We start from the raw sequence: 21,166 nt of genomic DNA on the forward strand, positions 1-21,166 counted from the left end.
TAATCACATATTTCTCTCTTTTTCTCTACTTGCTAATATTATTCCTAATTAAGAGTATTTCTTGATGGCACTGTATACTGAAGGAATACACAGAGATTTTTCTCAGATTTGGTGATGGATTTTAGAAGCTACAAATGGTAAAACTTATTGACTTGTCATTTACTGATGTTTGATATTCATGGTCATAAACTAGGCAATATTGCTGATGAGAAAAAAATTACTTCTTGTAGCTCTTGCTTCCTTTTCCATTAAAAAAAAAACCTAAATAGTGCTTGAAATAAAAGGTAATTTTATAAATTTTTTGTTAGACTTTGCCAGTGGGCTTTTATGCAAATGGCCACTTGTAGACATAATAACTAAACGAGAGTGAAAAATGCTAACAGAGTTCACTTAAGCAATGTCAATGAATGTTTCTTTTGACAATAAATAGTGACAGATGGCTACCTTCTTAGTGACAGTTGCTAACTATAATGGTTTGACACTTTAAAAGGGCACTTCCCTAATGACACAAGAGTGCCCTTTCCTGAAAATTATTTGGACACCATTCTTCTTATAATATGACTATTAATGCGATGCTAAATGAGTTACTCTCAAAAGGAGTGTTTTGCTTTAACCCCAGTTGTAGGCAATCCATAAGAATTGTTGCAATGCTTGTGTTCTCTTCCTTGCAAAAATCAAAAATGTCAGAGCATTTATACTATTTTTCTTAAATCATTGACATGCAATAAATTTTATGAATCCATTATACAATTGGTAAAAAGATACATAATATCTGATAAATTGCAATGTCTTTAGGGAGTTGATGATACCATGAGAAATACTAGATAAACAATGAATATTATGGTTTTAATTAAGGATCTGTATCAGTACTTCCTAATTTAATTCAATTCACTCATGCTCTTACACTCTAAAGTATCAGCCTACAAACATGTGATGAGATTAGAAACTGTACAATTTTGGGTTGCCTCCTAGATCCAACCCCACCACCACCCTTGCCTTCTCACCACCCTCCTTAGAACTGGGTCTCCCTACCTGTACTTTGTAATGTCATATGGTTTTATTCATGGATCTTGTTACCCTCCCCTATACTTTCTCAAATTTTTACTCATTCTAGCCATACATTTCCCAAGGCTTGTGTCTGAAGAAAACAAACTGATCCATCATCTTTTGTAAAAATGGCAGTGAGAGCTTTCTCCAACATTAGAAGAGATGGTACAGATGGACATATTTTTTAAAAGCATTGATAATCCATGTACTACAGCCCCATTATTGAAGAATGGTAAGCTAGTGTTTTTAAGACTACATCTCTTACTTATAAAAATGACAGAGGGGAAGAATCATGGCTCCTCTCATCATATTTCCTCTAAAATCCCTTTGGATGTCCCTATGGTGTCCATTGAGACACCATAAAGTTTTGGTGGTATATAGAATAATTTGAACCTTGCATGATAATTCCTAAGTTCTTATTGGAAACATTTTTAAAAGTATGATATATGTATCAGTAAATATGGTAAATATGGAATAAGTGATTTATACATTCCAGCTAAATTCTTTTGGTAATTGAATTCTACAAAATGGTGTTTCATGAAGATACAGCTATTCATGTACCACAACTTAGTTTAAAAAAAAAAAGAATTCCTTTGAGAAGATACAAGCTTTTAAAAATATTATTGAATTGGTTAACCTGAGATTGGTATAATAATGGAAGGAACTGACCCCAGATATTTTTTTGTAATTAAACACACACACACACACACACACACCCCTACATACCGTGGTTTCCTATTGCATATTGTAAACAGATCCCTATTACTTTTAGCACAGAAACAGGATTTTTCATACAGAATAATGAAAACTAATTCAAACAACTGGTGTCAGCATTTTTGGGTTCCTGTCAATATCTAGAATTAGAAACCTGAGGGACATTGCTAATGTCACTTGCCATTTAACTTTTTAGAATTTTTTCATCTGTTAAATGTAGGGGTAGGATAAGAGTAGTGGTTAGATAACCTAAACATTTCTTTTAGTGCTATTATTCTTTAACATTTCTAAAGAATTCTTTATTTAGAACCAATTCATAATTGGAAGCACCACCTGGTGTCATGGTTAGCATTTTTTTTTTTTTAAGCAGGTTACACACTGAGTGTGGGGCTTGAACTCACAACCTAAGTCATATGCTCTACCGACAGGCCAGGCACCCCCCCATCTGGTGTCATGAAAGGTAATTTCAGGCAAAGCTTTAGCTTGCCTTTTTTTTTTTTTTTAAGGTTTTATTTATTTGGCGAGAGAGATACAGCGAGAGTGGGAACACAGGCAGGGAGAGTGGAAGAGGGAGAAGCAGGCTCCCCGCCTGAGCAGAGAGCCCGATGTGGGGCTCGATCCTAGCACCCTGGGATCATGAACTGAGACCAAAGTGGACACTTTAATGGCTGAGCCACCCAGGCGCCCCAGCTAGCTATCTTTCAGCAACATGTGTAATCAGTTTTATGGGAGGAAAAATGTGTCACAGATTATGTTAACAAGCACTCATTTAATGATATTCAAAACACCACCTTATAAGCATGACCAACATATTACATATTACTGTTTCCACATCACAAGTATGGCCTTTTGATTATTTACCTAGTTTTCCTTGCTTGAACGTTAGTATTCTAATATCAGTTTGGAAGATTATCTGACCTCACCATTTCATTTAGAGATGTTTTTATTCAAATAAAGTATTATTAAATAAATGGATTAAAATAAAATATTATCTCAATGTAGATTTTTAAAAAATATTTTATTTCTTTGTCAGAGAGAAAGAAAGAGAGAGAGAGAGAACAAGTAGGGGGAGCAGCAGGCAGAGGGAGAAGCTGACTCCGCTGTGAGCATGGAGCCAGGTGCAGAACTTGATTCCAGAACCCTGGGATCATGACCTGAGCTGAAGGCGGATGCTTAACCAACTGGGCCACCCAGGCATCCCTCAGTGTAGTTTTTCTAAGTACTCAGTTGTAAATGTTGAAAATGTCTGAATAAAAGATGCCATTGAATGTTATAAGAAGGAAAAAGTGCTTAAGATGGGTTATGGAGTGGTTCAAGTCACCCATTTTAACCTTTTTTTGTCCAGTATCTTTGTTCATTTGGATAACCATACCTGGGGTTCTGGCATGAAATTATTTCCTAAGAATCTAATTTCTCTGAATTCTGCATACTGGAAGAAATAAAGTGAGACATTTAAATGAGGACTTTTATATACACATGAATTATCTTCACAATATGGACTTAATAGGTTTCTAGTGCTTTAGAGAGTAGGGTCCTCAGTTATTGCCGTGTTGGGGAAAATCACAGAGTTAGCAAACACTAACTTACTTTGAGAGAAAATCAGACTTCATGTAACTGACCTCAGCTTCATGAGTTAAAAGAAATGAACAGAGAATTTGCTGATTTCTCATTAATAATTAAGGAACAATCTTTTTTTTTCTAATGCAGCAGTCTTTTAGAGGTACTCTTCTAGAATTTACTACAGCAGTAGCAGAAGAAAAACTACCTTGTTTATCATAACAGATTTTAAGAATAGAATTTTAAATAGTAAATAGTGTGGCATAAAACGTTTTAACCAGTTTGGATTCAGCAATCCCATAATAAAAACTAAATGAGACTAATTAATGATCTTATAAACCATTTTAAATTCAGAATTAAATTTGGCAAGTAATTATTCAGAAACATGCACAAAATATATTTTAACCCACTGAGCCACCCAGGCGCCCACAAAATATATTTTAAAGAATGCTTGACCCTAATCAATCATCAAGTGTCTATTTGCCTGTGAGGATAAATCACATTCTAACATTTAACCATCTGTCAGTCAACATTATTTATTGAATACCTGCTGTGTATGGAAGTTAACCTTAAAGCAAATCAATCACAAAAAAGTCAAGATTTTAATACAGAATACAAGCAAATGAAAGTAAGTACATCAATTTCTGACCAACAATTTAATAAGAAATTGCTTTATTATTTTGCACTTCTATCATATATGTACTCTTAGAATGTGTTATTTGGCTATACTACAAATACAGGTCTTTGATTTGAAAGTCAAAATATATAGTATGCAAGTGTGCTCTCAGGAACTCTCTTCAAGCTAGAATTATCCCACTATTGCCACACATTTTCATAGAGGACTTTCCCGGTATTGCTGAACAAGTCATTAATTAAAGGACTAATACTGACCCATCACCCAATCATCATGCAATAGGATAACTTCTCTGCATCAGATAATGTTACTACCAATGTTCTGAGTGAGAATTATAAAGAAATCCTCACTAGGTCCTTTTGTTTTTAAATGCGGACACTATTTCTCTCTTATATTACTAGCTGAGTCTATTAACATTTTGTGTACATATTAGGTACTTAATATATTTCACATCTTTTATTCATTTTACTACCATCCCAGTTAAAAAATACAAATCAAAAAACAATATTGGGGTATTACATAATGTGAGTTGTTAGAATATAAGAGATCCCATCTTCAAAATAAGGATACTTAGAGCCTGGACTTTGAAAAGAGGGAGGTTCGCTATTTTAGTTTAAGCTAAAAAAAGGAAAGAAATATGAAAAGAAGGAAGAAACAAGAGAAGGAAAGAAAGAAGAAAGAAAGTAAGGGGGAAAAGGAGAAAAAGGTGGTGGGAATAAGGAAGGAAAGGAGAGAAAGAGGAAAAAGATATAAATGCTCCCATTTTCTAAAAGTGTCTTGGAATAGTCTTATCATTAAAAAAAATTAGTTCCATTAAGAAAATAAATTTCATTCAAAGTTTCATTTTATTAACTTTTAATAAGAAGTATACTCATTGGGGTGCCTGGGTGGCACAGTTGGTTAAGCATCTGACTCTTGGTTTCTTCTCAGGGTCATGGGATGGAGCCCCACATACAGCTCCATGCTCAGCCGGGAGTCTGCTTGAGAGTCTCTTTCCCTGTGCTTCTACCCTCACTCATGTGTTCTGTCTCTCTCTCTCTCTCTCTCAAATAAATAAATAAATATTTTAAAAAATATTACGGGGGACCCAATATAAGCCAAATAATCTTCAAAAATTACAATAAATGTGGAGGAATTGCTTCCTGATTTCAAAACTTACAACAAAGTTAAAATAATCAAAACAGTGTGGAATTAACATAAAGACTAATGGAATAGAATAGAGAATCCAAAAATAAGTATAACTTCACAGATGTGGGCCAATGATTTTTGACAAGATGTGAAGACATTCAGTGAGAACAGGACAATCTTCAACAAAAGGTCCTGAAATGGATCTCTACTTGCAAGAGCAGGAATTGGATCTTTATCTTACATCGTAGAAAACAACTCAAGATGGTTTAAAGATCTTAATATAAGAGTTAAAACTTTGAATTTCTTGGAGGAAAACATAGGGGAAAACCTCACAGTATTGGATTTGGCAGTGATTTATTGGATATGACACCAAAAACACATGCAACAAAAATTAGGTAAATTGGAATACATCAAAATTTTAAAATTTTGTATATCAAAGAACACTATCACTAGAGTGAAAAGGTGGGGCACCTGGCTGGCTCAATCGGTGGAGCATGTGACTCTTGATCTTGAGGTTGTGACTTCAAGCCCCACATTGGTTGTAGAGATTACTTAAAAATAAAATCTTAAAAAAAATAATAGAGTGAAAAGCCAACCTAAAGAAAAATGGGGCAAAATATTTGCAAAATATATATCTAATAAGATATTAATATCCAGAATAACAACAAAAATCACAACAAAAAAGAAGCAATCTGCTTAAAAATGAGCAAGGAATAGATATTTCTCCAAAGAAGGTTTTCCAATGACTAAAAACCAAACAAACAAAAACAAGAAAAAATATGCTCAAAATTATTGATCATTATGGAAATGCAGGCCCTTGGGTGGCTCAGTCATTAAGTGTCTGCCTTCGGCTCAGGTCACGATCCTGGGGTCCTGAGATTGAGTCCCATCAGGCTCCTTGCTTAGCGAGAAGCTTGCTTCTCCCTCTCCCGCTTCCCTTGGTTGTGTTCCCTCTCTGGCTGACTCTCTAAATAAAATCTTAAAAAAAAAAAAATCATTATGGAAATGTAAGTCAGAACCAAAATGAGATACTACTTTGCACCTAACAGAGTAACTATTTTCCAAAAAAATAGAATATTAAGTGTTGGCACAGACTTGGAGAAATTGGGACCTTTGTGCCAGTGGGAATATAAAATGGTGCAGCCACTTACGAAAATCAGGGACGCCTGGGTGGCTCAGTTGGTTGAGCAGCTGCCTTCGGCTCAGGTCATGATCCCAGCATCCTGGGATCAAGTCCCACATCGGGCTCTTTGCTCAGCAGGGAGCCTGCTTCTCCCTCTGCCTGCCTGTGCTTGCTTTCTCACTCTCCCTCTCTCTGACAAATAAATAAATAAAATATTTTAAAAAGAAAAAAAAAAAGAAAGTCAGCATGGCAGTTCCTCAAACAATTGAGAAAAAAATTACCATGTGATCCACTGATTGCACTTCTGATTATATGCCCAAAATAATGTAAAGGAGCGATGCGAAAAGATATTTATACACCCCTCTTAATGGCACCATTATTCCCAATAGCCCAAAGACCGAATGTTCAACAGATGACTGGATAAACAAAATGTGGTACACACACAAAACAGAGTATTTTTCTGCCTTAAAAAAGAAGGAAATTCTGATACATGCTACGATATGGATGAACCTTGAAGACCTTATGCTAAATGAAATGAGATAGTTGCAAAAGGATAAATACTGTATGTTTCCACTTATGTAAGATACTTAGAGTAGTTAAATTAATAGAGGAAAAAGTAGAATAGTGATTTTCAGGGGTTGGGGTGAGAGAGGAATGGGAACTTGTTTACTGGGTACAGAGTCGATTTCTTAAGATGAAAAAAAAGTTGTGATGATTGCACGACAATGTATATGTTCTTCATGCCACTGAACTATACATGTAACAATGATTAAAATAGGGGCACCTATGTGGCTCAGCTGGTTATGCCTCCAACTTTTGGTTTCAGCTCAGGTCATGATCTCAGGGTTGTAGCATCAAGGCCTGTGTTGGGCTCTGTGCTCAGTGCAAAGTCTCTTTGTCCCTCTACTCTGCTGTCTCTCACTCTCTGATAAATATATTAATTAATTAAATCTTTTTTAAAAAGAATGGTTAAAATGGTAGATTTTATATCTCAATTTAAAATAAATAAATAAATAATTTAAAAACAATGTACCTCCTTATACTCATAAATCCATTTTTAGATTTTATTTTTGTAGCAATTGAAAAAAATACCAAATTATTTTTTGTAGTGATTGAAAAAAATACCAAAATTTGAAGCTATCATTTTCCATAACTCCATAAACCTATGAAACATATCTTTTCAGTTTATACCATCACCATGTCTTCTATACTTTCCACTCTGTGTATTTAAATATGCATTTTCTAATATAAACTATATATGTTTCTTCCCTTTATTCTCTCATTACTTTATATCCTTTCAGATGATGGCAGGAAGCACCTTCAAAGTTCCTGAATAAATATGTACATAGATGGATTTTAAAATGAATACTAAAAGAATAAAATTTCAAAAAAAAAAGAAAAAAGAGCGAAGAAGAAAAAATTTGCTTAAATCAAATTACCAGTGTATTTAAAATTACTAATTATTAAACAATGATACAGCCCAAAGTGAGCAATTATTACTTTTTTGATGAAAGTGAAGTTAATTAAAACATTTTATTTGTATGTGTTTTTAGCATAGAAAAGTTTTAAATGATTCTATTAATTTACTATTGGTACAGTAAGAAGTTATCACGAAGTTAGTGGGTGAAAACAACACAAATTTATTACATTAGACTTAAGGCCAGAATTGGAAAATGGATCTTATTGGGCTGAAATCACAAATTTGGCAGGATTAAGCTTTGCTTCTTTTTTTTTTTTTCTGGAAGCTCTAGGGGACAGTCTGTTTTCATGCTTTTTCCAGTTTTAGAGGCTGCCTGCATTGCTTGGCACATGGCCCACTTCCATCTTCAAAGTGAGCGATCACATCATACCAACCTCTTACTCTTCAACATTTTGTTCTCTGACTCTCTTCTGCTCCCCCTTCCACTTATTTCTAAGGACTATTGCGATTATGTTGAGCCCACCAAGATGACCTCAAATAATCCTCACAAGTGAAAGGCAGCTGATTAGCGACTTTAATTCCACAGGCAACCTAAATTCTCCTTTGCAATGTAATTTAACATATTCTCAAATTCCACAGATTAGGGTATGGAAATCTTTGTGAGGTATTATCCTTCCTGCCACAACCACATAAGTCTAATTAGTGGATTAGAAACTCTGGATAGTTAAAATTTTATTTTTTAATTTGTTTTTTAAAATACATTTGAGCTGGTGCACCTGGGTGGCTCAGTGGGTTAAGTCTCTGCCTTTGGCTCAGGTCATGATCTAAGGGTCCTGGGATCGAGCCCCGAATCAGGCTCTCTGCTCAGCAGGGAGCCTGCTTCCCTCTCTCTCTCTCTGCCTGCCTCTCTGCCTACTTGTGATCTCTCTCTGTCTGTCAAATAAATAAATAAAGTCTTAAAAAAATAAAATAAAATATATTTGAGCTATTAGAAAACAAAATTCAACCGAGTGAATGTCAAGATCTAATTGGCTTTATTAAGTGATTCATGCATCAGGCAGCATCCCATCTAGCAGGTAGAGGGGAGCTCCAAAGGGCTGCAGAAAGGGAAAGGTTTTTTAAAGCCAAGACAAAGAAGTCATAAGCAAAACGGGTGTATTTCAGGTGGAGTCATCACCAAAAGGTCTTAGTAGGTGGATTACCGAGTCTTCCTTTGGAGGATGGAGGGGACCCATGTAACAGATTACCTTCTTCATCTGGTGCTGACCAGAAAATTCCTGACTGACTGGTTAAGACTACATTGCTCGGTGAGGTTGAAAGTGCAATTAGGGGCACCTGGGTGGCTCAGTGGGTTAAGCCTCTGCCTTAGGCTCAGGTCATGATCTCAGGGTCCTGGGATCGAGTCCCGCATCGGGCTTTCTGCTCAGCGGAGAACCTGCTTCCTCCTCTATCTCTCTCTCTGCCTGCCTCTCTGCCTACTTGTGATCTCTCTCTGTGAAATAAATAAATAAAATCTTTTTTAAAAAAAAGTGCAGTTAGGTCAGGTATTAAGCTCCAGCTTGGTGACTTGGCTAAGTGATGCCATTTGGGGCCCGTTTTCTTTTTAACAGAGCTGGTAACGAATTTTATACTTGAATTCCAAAGACAGTAGGGAGACACAGAGAACAAAGTTAGTAAAAGGGCATTCCAAAAAGTGCTCAAAGGACCCTTGATAGGGATTCCTGTGTATTTTATGACTACTGCTTAAAAAATAATCAGATATCTTATACATGATCAAGGTGTTCAAGTGATTAAAACAGGCCTAAAATTAAACGTGTAATTGGAGAGAAACAGACAAATGATCCAATTAACTTTTATCCAAATCAGCTTCTCTCATAGCAAATCTATAAACCCAAGTAGAAATATAAGGAGAAAACTCTTTATTAAAGTAGATATGAATAATATTAAATTAATGACCCCATCAGATACTATGATATATTCTCTTTTTATGTCAGTAGTCTAAATTTGTTCCCCAGAAGGCAAAAGTAGAAGAGAAATAAACTTCTTCTTAAACTATTAAAATCTTCCCAAATATAATTATGTGTTTCCCAGGACACTGACAATTTCCATTTTTACACCTATACTTTCCTTGCCTCTGTCCAGACATAACATTTTCCTGTTCTCTGCTCTTTTTATCAGTGCTTGCTCACCTTGTTAAAGGATTTAAATCTGTTTGAGAATGAAAATTCTTAACCATAGCAATTTATGGTTCATTCTTGCATACTGCCTTTCCTCTAAACTTCCAAATCCTATTACAGCCAGTCAGTCATTAATATCAATACCCTTGAGAAGTTAAGTGGCCAATTTACCCCAATTTTATAGAAAGGGGAAAAGAGAATTTAAATGAATTTCCTTTAATTAAGTTACTATAGTCACGGAAGCAGATCCTTATTTCTTTGCTATTTTCATCACATTAATAGCATAGGGTAATACAAATATGAAATTCACAAGAAACCACTTTTCTTTTTGCACATAAACCCAAAATTAATGTAGATTTTTTTTTTTACCATGGAAAGAAAGAAAAAAGATTTCTTTGACACTTTTTAATATTACCTTAGTGCAAAATTTATGGAAGGAAATTGGGAGGTAACATGCCCAGTGGTTAAGAGTGTAGATTCTAGAAGAAACATATCAGGATTTGGTTTATGATTTTTCACTTAACAACTGTGTTATATGGGACGATTATTTGAGCCTCAGATTTATCATATGTAAACTGTGGTTGAGAATAATAGGGGACATATCATAGGGTTCGTGTGAGAAGTAAATAAGATATATGAAGCATGTAGAATAGTCCTTGGCACACTGTCATTAATAATCCTACTTCTTTTGTTTCAAATTCAGAAAAAATGTGAAATTTATTTGAGTGTCCACCATAAACCAGCCATTCTAATATACGTTTTCATATATATATTTAATAAACTGTCCTAGTGTATGATCTTTGATGTGTAACTGTTTGTATCTTAATGGGGCCTGTACAAAGAGATCATCTCACTGAAAGAAAAATTTTGACCAACCAACCCATCATTTCCAACCAGCCATAGATTCTCTGTCAGTTAAAATCCTCTAAGTTGGGGCACCTGGGTGTCTCAGTGGGTTAAGCCTCTGCCTTTGGCTCAGGTCATGATCTCAGGGTCCTGGTTTCGAACCCCGAGTCGGACTCTGCTCAGCGGGGAGCCTGCTCCCCCACCCCTTCTGTCTGTTGCTCTGCCTACTTGTGATCTCTCTCTCTGTGTGTGTGTGTCAAATAAATAAATGAAATCTTTAAAAAAAAAAAAATAAAATAAAATCCTCTAAGTTGATGGAGTGCCTGGGTGGCTAAGTTAAGCATTGGGCTCTTGATTTTGGCTCAGGTCATGAACTCTGGGTTGTGAGATCAAGCCCTGGCTGGGGCTCTGTGATCAGTGGGGAGTCTGCTGGAGATTGTGTCTCTCCCTCTTCCTGTGCCCCTCCCCATTTCTCTTTCTCTCTCTCTCAAATATTTTTTTTTAATAAAATCCACTAAATTGAGATCAGTCTTATAAAGTTCCATTTTGAAGTAGAAATAGAACTTCAGCCAAGGCTCACATTTATTGAACCTCCCAAACTAGTGGATGTCTACTTTTTCAAATACTTGTGGCTCTGTCTTTTGCTTTACCCAAACTGCTGGCTCAGGAGACGCTAAGTCTCCTCTAAGATTTCTTATATGACAAGAACCTACCATTACTCAAACAAGAAACTATCATCATTACACAATTGACTAGCTAATCTCTCCCTCATGTACTTATCCTATAAATACATAAAGCAACATGGTGGTAGTTGTGGGAGTACTCCCTTTCTGTTGGACTACTCTTTATAATACTTCCAGCTATGGCAGATCCAGAATAATGACAATAGAAAATTGTGTTCACTGTGGCTTTTCTGCTTGTAAGTTCTCCCACCAATATTCATTGTATATTTATAACATATGTATGATTCAGTTGCCTTTTTAGCATACACATCTGATGTTTCTTCTTTGACATTCTAGTAAACACAGAAAACATCTGTGGAATAATGAAATTAATGAATGAGTAAAGATAGAGAGGAACCTGTATGGTTGCAGAATGGTCATTCTAATACATGTATATACTATTTTTATAGATGCTATTTTTCAAGCTGCTCTGACAATATTCTTTCCAAGAGTGAAGAGAAACTCAACACCCATTTCATTCTTTATATACTTAAATCATTTTATCACAGCTTACTAAGTTGATGAGTATATCATTTTGAATTCCTTTTGGCTGCATGTAATAGAAATTCAATTATATTTACAAAGTTTTGAATATTGTTTAACTTAACATACAGCTTTTTATTTTTATTTATTTATTTATTTAAAAAAATTTTTTTAACATACAGCTTTTTAAAAAGATTTTCTTTGTTTGTTTGTTTATTTATTTATTTATTTGAAAGACAGAGATAGTGACAGAGATAGCAAGAGAGAGCACGAATAGGAAGGAGAGGGAGAAGCAGGCTCCCCGTTGAGCAGGAAGCGTGACTCAGGGTTTGATCCCAGGACCTTGGCATCATGACCTGAGCTGAAAGCAGATGCTTAATGACTGAGCCACCCAGGCACCCCCAAAATACAGTTTTTGAGTGCCAACAATGTGCAAGACCCTTTTTAAAATAAAATTTTATAGCAGATTTATTTATTTATTTACTCATCTCTATGTCCAACGTGGGGCTTGGACTCATGACCCTGAGATCAAGAGTTGCATGTTCTACCAGCTGAGCTAGCCAGGCACCCCATATGCCAGACACTCTTCTACATACTGAGTAAGCGACAGATTAGGCTAGGTAGGGAAAGATAGTAGGGAGCTATGTGATCGGGCTCACAGAAATCCCAGAAATGCTGAGGTGTAAGGAAACCAGAGATAAGGGAACAGAACCAGACCACCTCATTTGTCTTAAACACCAGAGATGAGATATTCAAAGGAGAAGTAATCATGGTGCTATCAGTGGTGACATCAGGAAGATTTAAGTTCCCTGGTCAGTCTTCTATAAAAGTCAGACCATAAAAGCCCTCAGTGGCAACTCGTTCAGGACCCCTCTCACTCTAGAAAGCTTTCTTTCTGTCCTCACCTTCACTTAATCAACTATCACTTCACCCTTCTGTGTCTGTGAGGTTTATTCTTTGACTCCACGAGACAAGAACGCTGCAACCCTACAAGAATAAAGAAATAAAATAAAACACATAGTATGTTAGAGGGTGATAATTACTAACAACAACTAAAGAGGGTATAAGAACTATAAGGAGAAAAGGGAGTTGAGGTTTTAGATAAGATGGGAGACAAGGCCTCACTGAGAAAGTGGCATGTCACTTATGTAAGACCTAAAGAAATAAAGAGATTATTTCAGAATGAAGGGCAGCAGAACCATTATGACAGGATTATTCCAGAAACAAGAAAGAAACCTGTAATGGAAATGATATCCTGAGATATATACTTTATCAGTGGAGTGTGAATGGATTCATGGGGGCTTTCAGGATATTATTATAGCATTCCAGGTAAAAACTTAACGGTTGTTTAGGCCATGGTCATGTCAGTGGAAGTGGTGAACACAGACACCATATTACAAAATAGGGTTGAACTAACTTTACAATCTGTATGAATGGTTATGCATTCATTGCACCATTCTGGGGGGCAGCATTTTCACGATACGTGTATTAACCTGCTGCCTGGACTTGCGTTACATAATAGCACTGTGAAGCAGTCACATTCTGTGTATACTTTAAAGGCAGAGATGATCAAACATAACAAGTAGGATGTTGGTTGTGAGAATGAGAGGAATCAAGGATGACCTCAAATATTTTGGATTGAAAAATAGTTAGGATATGACCGTCATGAACTAACATAGGAAAAGCTGAAGGTGGTACAAAATGGGGAGAAAAAAGAAAATCTCAGTTTTGGACATATTATACTTGAGATAACAGACAGACGAGTATTGAGTAGTTCAGAGGTCAGACAAGAGGTGTGGGCTGCAGCTTTAATTCGGTAGTCATCAGAATATAACTGCATTTGAGGCTGTGTGACTACCTGAGATCATCAAAACAGAGTAAAAATATGAGTGGTCACAGAATTGAGTTCAAGGGCATTCCAGTGTTTGGAGGAGATGTAGGAGAGAAGTAGCAGCCAGCAAAGAAACCTAGAAAAAGTTGGTAGAGAGTATTAGAAAAAAATCATATCACCTCTCTTAAATGTTGATGATTTAATTTTTCATTAGTTTTTGTTTGTTTGTTTGTTTGTTTGTTTAAGATCTTATTTACTTGACAGCGAGTGAGAGCAGAAGCACGGGGAATGGCAGGCAGAGGAAGAGGGAGAAGCAGGCTCTCTGTGGGGCTCCATCCCAGGACCCTGGAATCATGACCTGGGCTGAAAGATGCTTACCTGACTGAGATACCCAGATGCAACCTCATTTTTCATTAGCTTATAAAAATTCAAAATTTTAGCTATGACTTAACAAATTATGTCATATTGAATCAATCGGTCACTGGTTAATTGGTCACTGGTTAAAAATGTTAAATGTGGGACGCCTGAGTGGCTCAGTTGGTTAAGCAGCTGCCTTCGGCTCAGGTCATGATCCCAGCGTCCTGGGATCAAGTCCCACATCGGGCTCCTTGTTCTGTGGGGAGCCTGCTTCTCCCTCTGCCTCTACCTGCCACTCTGCCTGTGCTCGCTCTCTCTCTCTCTCTCTCTGACAAATAAATAAATTTAAAAAAATGTTAAATGTATGAAAATGTAAGTTTCTAAGTTAAAAAATCAGTATACTCTGTATAGTTTTTATGTGCTATATATATGTATAATATGTTACATATGTCATAGAAATGGAAGAGTCCAGAGAATTACATAAATAGTTGGTATTTTGTTAGAGATATTTAATTCTAAAATAATAAATACAGCTACTACTAAAAGGAAAGAGTATATTATGAGGAGTAGTCCATTATATACTTTCAAGTTGGGAGGGGTTTAGGGATAGCATAAGCCTTCAGTATTTTGCAAACAAGGTTTCCAGGATCCTGAGGGGGCTAGCTATAGTTGGGAAAGCTCATTTATTATTGTTTAGTAAACCCTCTGTCCTGAGACCCTTCAGAGGTATAATGGGTGGGTCATATGCTTGGGGGTTGATTGCCAACATGTACCTTGGTCGTGGGGAGATAGAGATAAAGGAAGTTTCCAAAGGAATTTTTGTATGTTAAAGTAGACATACATGGGCGCCTGGGTGGCTCAGTGGGTTAAGCCGCTGTCTTCGGCTCAGGTCATGATCTCAGGGTCCTGGGATCGAGCCCCGCATCGGGCTCTCTGCTCAGCAGGGAGCCTGCTTCCTCCTCTCTCTCTGCCTGCCTCTCTGCCTGCTTGTGATCTCTCTCTGTCAAATAAATAAATAAATAAAATCTTAAAAAAAAAAAAAATAAAGTAGACATACAGGATCCTGGGGGTTGGGCTAAGATTGCCTTTTTCCCTTAGCAAAGTAGTAACATTGAGGCAGCTGAGTCCCTACTGGAATGTCACTCTGCCTGTTTTAAGGACTTGTCAGTGGGTTGTAGGTAGTAAGGAATTAAAAAAATTTTTCTTCTGCCTTTGTTTTCCACACCATGGACCAACTGTGGTAGTACATACTGTTTCCCATGTTCTGTGAAGATTCACTTTTCAATGTAAAGCTTCTTAAGGGGTGCCTGGATGGCTCAGTCAGAAGAGCACGCAGCTCTGGATCTTGGTGTCCTGAGTTCAAGCTCCAGGTTGGGTATAGAGATGAGTTAAAATAAATAAAAATTTAAAAAGTAAAATTTCTTAAAATCAAGGTCAACTGTAGTGTTGATTGATTCAGGAATGTCTGGAAAGAAGCAAGCACTAGAAATCTCCTTTGTAATATATGTAGTCTTGAGAATGGTAATTATGTGGATTGTTTGGCACAGTGCCAGACAAAATCAGCTTTTGATCATGCTCCTTGAATGGAGGTGAGCCCTCCAGATTCATTATTTTGTCTTAAAGGAATCCCGACTTTAATTCACTTTAATTACATTGACACAATAAGATTCATTTAATCTATTGAAATTGGAAGATTTGGCCTAAATTGTCTTTTGACTACAAGTGCTTTGTGCGATATGGTAAAATAAGAATGGTAATGCATACATACATACAAGCCTACATTCCTAAAACTGTAAAAAGGACCCAGAGACCAATTACATGGGTTAATTTTAGTTGAGTATTGCTTAGTATTATTAAAACAATTCTGCAGTTTCCTTCCTGAGAAGTAATCCCATCCTTAGATACCTAGGAAAACAGTAATAAAGAAATTGTAAAGGCTGTTGTGTTTGGACTCAAGCAGATTTTACACCTTGTCACAAAAGCCAAGTTAATAATGCTGAAATTTCTTGGGTGACTACATAATATACAAAGTGTAGGAGAATATGCTCTGGCTTAGAAATGGATACCAGCATTCTGACAGGCAGATGTGGACTTCATTTATGCTGAAAGATTCAGTTCAAGATTTCTTCATGGAGACAATTGTTCATTGGGTTAGTACTCCTTTACTTCTACAGATATTTATTGAGTGCCTACTATTTTCTAATCATTCTTCCAGGCAACACAAGTGAAGCAAAGATGCAAAAATTCTTGCCCTCTTGGGAGTTCACTGTTGAGGGAAGGGAGATAAAAAGTTTAAAAGTTACATTTAATAAAGGGAAAAATGAAATAGGGGATGGCAATCGTGTGATGGGAGTAGAGTAAAGGGATGGTGGCTTGAAATTTGACATATGTTGGCTGGAGAAAGTCTCACTGAGATTACTGAGACACTACTTGAATAAAGACCAAAGGGAATCAATCAGGGATATAGGTGCCCCACAACAGGCTGCCCCAAGATGGGCCACTTTGGTATGAAGTATTTTTGAGTTACAAAGGAATCAATATCCAGCACGGTCAGGAAAAGCTCTTTACCTCCCAGACGATTGCCTAAAAGAATTTAGATGGGACCTGCTCCTGGAAGAGAGCTATCACCATAGATCACTACATTATAATATGAACTAGGCATGGTAGACCAGAAAGAACCCAGCAAGGCCACTTTGATAGCAATCCTGTCTTGGTCCCATCGTTTCTGAGTGGCCCAGCAAATATTTGTTTACCATTTACTCTTTTTCATCTTCCTGTAAATTGCATTCTTTCCTCTAAAGTTCCTGACTCCTACCCCCTTCTCCTTAGTTTGGGATGACATATACTTCATTGTGCCTGTCTTTGAAATTCCCCTGTCTGTGCAGATTACCCATAGGTATGCTATTATATTTGATTTTCTCCTGTTCATCTGTCTCATGTCAATTTGAGTCTTAGTCCGAGTAGAAGGATGTTGAAGAGAACAGGAATTCTTGTTCCCTGACAGTGATCAATAATCCATGTGTATATATGGTGAAGGGTGTTGCAAACAGCAAGACCAGCGAAGGGGAGCAGAATAAGTCACCCAAAATATGACTCTTTGGCATAACGATTATTTTACATTGATGATGTTAAAGAAACAGCAAAGGGAAAGCTCTGAAAACCAAGTTACCCTTTTATAAGATATATTTCCACGTATAAGGAAAATCTGCATTTGTAAGGGTGTCTCCCATTCTGTAAATGGAAATGATTCTAAATCTCTAGGAACTCCTATCAATTGAAAAGTCAGGGATTTAAATCTGCATAACAACTATGTCTTTGTTTACTGTGGTTTTCCTGGTTGTCCCCTACCTGCCAACATCTTCTTTTGTCTTTAGCAAGAGATGTTATTTAGGCCCTGTCCGGGAGTTACTCAACGTTCCGGAGTATCTCCCGCTTATACAGGAGGTATACATTTTATTGAAATTGTTTTTTTCTTGTTATTGTTAATCTTTTATTCCAGAGGAGTCTCGGCCTGGGACCTGGGAAGGGAAGAGGGATAAATATTTTACCTCCTCTGCCCCAGCAAATGCAGAAGTACCGAGGAGGTACTTTCAGTGGCCTGTTAGAGGAGTAAGACCTGTGGCTCCATGGGTGGCTCAGTGGGCTAAGCCGCTGCCTTCGGCTCAGGTCATGATCTAAGGGTCCTGGGATCGAGTCCCACATCGGGCTCTCTGCTCAGCAGGAAGCCTGCTTCCCTCTCTCTCTCTCTGACTGCCTCTCTGCCTACTTGTGATCTCTCTCTCTGTCAAATAAATAAATAAATAAAATCTTAAAAAGAAAAAAAGACCTGTGGCTCCAGCAAAGGGAACAAAGAGAAAGTAAGTTAAACGGAAGTGGTGGGGAGTGGTGGGGAGTGGTGGGGAGTGGTGGGGGGTGGTGGGGGGTGGTGGGGGGTGGTGGGGGTAGGTAATACAGTGCCTTAAAAGAATCTTAAGTACCTTGTCCTTGGTAAAATGGGCTATTAACTGAGTTACTTCAGTTAATCCGAGAAGATTTAGCTCATTTATCTCCTTTCATAAAAGCATTTGGTGATCTCACCCTCACAGGGAAGCTATAACAAAGGTAACAGCATTTGGGGGTTTGAAGGTCTTTATTCCGAAAGTACAGGTGTATACAATACCTTGAGATACAAAATGAGATCTAGAAACCAAAATGCTGTAGTGATTGGATCATTGGAAATAATTTTGGCTACTAAAGCCCTAAAGAAAGTAATTAATTTGTGCCAAATAAGATTTCTCCAATATGAGAAGAGAATCCTTTATCTGGTGCAACTTTAAACATTGCCTTAGTATTTGGACATTAAGTGTAGAACTAAACCCTAACGTTCAGAACATCACTGACTTTAAAGCAATTTAAATAACATCTGTTAGTGTACCCCTCATCATTAAAACATATTTACAGAGTAAACTACTGTTGGTCTGCTTGTCTCCTACCACCTTCCCTTGCATTTTTGCATCTCGTTCATGGGTCTCATTAGCAATTGTGCTGTATTCTCATATAAAATTCTCACTAAGATGGGCTGGGTCTTGTGATTAGCTTTTCTACTGGAAAGTTACCTGCAATGAATAGTTTGTACTTCTGCTAGGTTTGTGATCAAAGAAGCGAGACTGATAGAAAGCAAAGGTCAAGCAAAGCTTTATTTCGCGCCAAGCATCGAGAATCAAACCGACCATTCGAGGCTGCCTCCTATAGAGAGAGCGAGCCCCTCCCAGCCTCACAGACTAACTTTTATAGAGCAAAGGCCATGTGGTTGAGCCTAGCCACACACAGGTGGCCAATGAGATTGTAATACACAGAGAAAGTTGCATAGTCATGTTAGGTCACACACGGGTGGCCAATTGAATTACAGTTCACCCCATAGTAGCTATTTGAACTAGCCTATCACCTTGGTCAGAATTGGAGTCCAAAGGGCACCCAAAAGGCGGGGCCCACATTCTTTGGTAGTTAGGGAGATAGTATGTGCGCTTTACTGATTGGACGCCTCCACCTGGCCTGACTCGTCCTTGTATTCTGGGCTCTGTTATCTCCCCCTGACCTGACACTTCCTGGTATCTGGGCTCTGTTATCTCTACCTGACTTGACACGTCCTGGTATATGGGCTCTTTTATCAGGGGCTGGTCAGCCATATTTTATTGGTTTCCCAGACTTGTTTCTAAGTAAGTTCCTCTGGGGGGTGAGGGGCAGGGTCAATCTAAGACCACTGCATAAACAACAAAATGGCTGTTCTACTGAGATGGGGTCGCTCTGGCTAAGTAGGCCCTTATACTTTATAGTTCACAAGTAATCATAAAATAACCTCTTTTTTTTCTTTCAATATGATTCAACAGTCTATCATGTGGACATCCATAGCTAACTCTCCTAATACTTAACTCAAAATTAAGCGCCTCTTAAAAGAACTGATTCACTCAACTATTCCCTGACAAAGATGTTCTACAGATCTTTGATTATTGCCCATTAATATGTTTAGAAACTTCCGTTTTCTTATACACTAACACATTTTTACAAATGGTTTATCACTAAAAAGTACTAAATTCTTCCTAATAGAAAATCAAAAAGGATAATTTCTAAAGGAAAATTCAAGCCCTAAAGTATGCAACCTATAAAACATATAGAAGAAAGCAAATATTTCAAGAGAAACGATCTAGTCAACAGAAACTCCCTTTATGTGCCAATTAACTGGGTAAATCCATGAGCCCTAAGAAGATAAGGGGAAAATTAAATTAATTGTGACCAGCTGTTTATTTTAATAAGCATGCTATCACCTTAATTCACTTCTGGCTAAATTTAAATTGTCCATTCAATGTCCTTAAGGAATTGTTTACTTTTTTTGGCATTTCTTTCATTTTCAACTTTTAGATCTACCCCCCACCCCAGTATCTGGAATGCTGATTTTTTTCTGCTTCCCTGTTTTCCAAGCCACGTGCTCTAGGTGCTATGGGGGGGAAAAAAAAAGGACTATTAACATGATAACACCTGTTTCTCAGGTGGTCTGTATTAGCATGAGCAAAGAATTTGTCTACTTAAAGTGTGGTCCTGAGATTAGCAACATCAAGTATCACCTGGGATGTTTTGCAAATAGAAATTTTTGAACCTTACCAGAAGAGTCAGGTTTTCTGAGGGTGGGGCTCTCAGGGGCAATCGTTTACAAAATTTCTCCAGGTGATTCCTAAGCACCCAAAGTTTAAGAAGTCTTCGTGTTGGCAGATTGTTTTCTTTTCAGAAAGCATCCTGCGAATCTCAGTGCTTCTCTATCAAGGATAAAACCAAATGAAACAAGCTGCTTAAGAGGCAAGACTCTGGTTGGAAGGTAGGGGGGCAAGTACACTCGACCGTGGTTCCAAGACAGGAGAAATGAAAACCAGAGAGGGAATGACCCGGTTCTTCTCCAAGGTAGGCTGTTAGGGTCTGGTGTGTGCTGTGACTAGTTCCATGTATAGTGGTGTTCTGAACAGTAATGTTTTATTTCTGGTAATGGACTCTCTGTATCTTCCTGATATTTCAAGTGCTACAGGGATGCCAAAGGAGTTGCAGTTAGTAATGCATCCACAGAGCCAAGATAAATGGAGTTGAGTTGATCGTTTTAACCGTGATTACTTAAGAGGAAAGTGTTTACATAAAATCGTTATATACCACTGTATTGCTAACACACAGCACTGGCATATCTAAACGCTAAAGGGATACTATAGACTGTATTTATGTGTTCATGCAAAACCAGTGGTGATGACAATAAGTAAAATGTTTTTCATAGCATTTATTACTTTATGTAAAGTGTGTTTTTTTTTTTTTACATTATTTCATTTTGTCCTTATAAACATAAGCTATTAACTTTGGGGGAAAAAATTACCAAGAATGGCTCATTGATTTGCCTGACACTGCAGCCAGAAAATTTCAGACCCAGAATATGAATATGTATTTTCAGAGTCTATATTCCCATGGCGGGGGGAGCTATGGTCCTCAAAATATGCTTCATTTAATCTTAGGCATCAGTGAGACCCTTTATGATAGTCTAGGAGTCTTGAAAAGTAAATAATGGGATTATTTCTCTCTTTCACAATGTTAATATTTGCACTGAAGTTAACGAATGCAAC

The sequence above is a fragment of the Lutra lutra genome, chromosome X, assembly GCF_902655055.1.
Source record: "Lutra lutra chromosome X, mLutLut1.2, whole genome shotgun sequence".
Classification (NCBI taxonomy): Eukaryota; Metazoa; Chordata; class Mammalia; order Carnivora; family Mustelidae; genus Lutra; species Lutra lutra.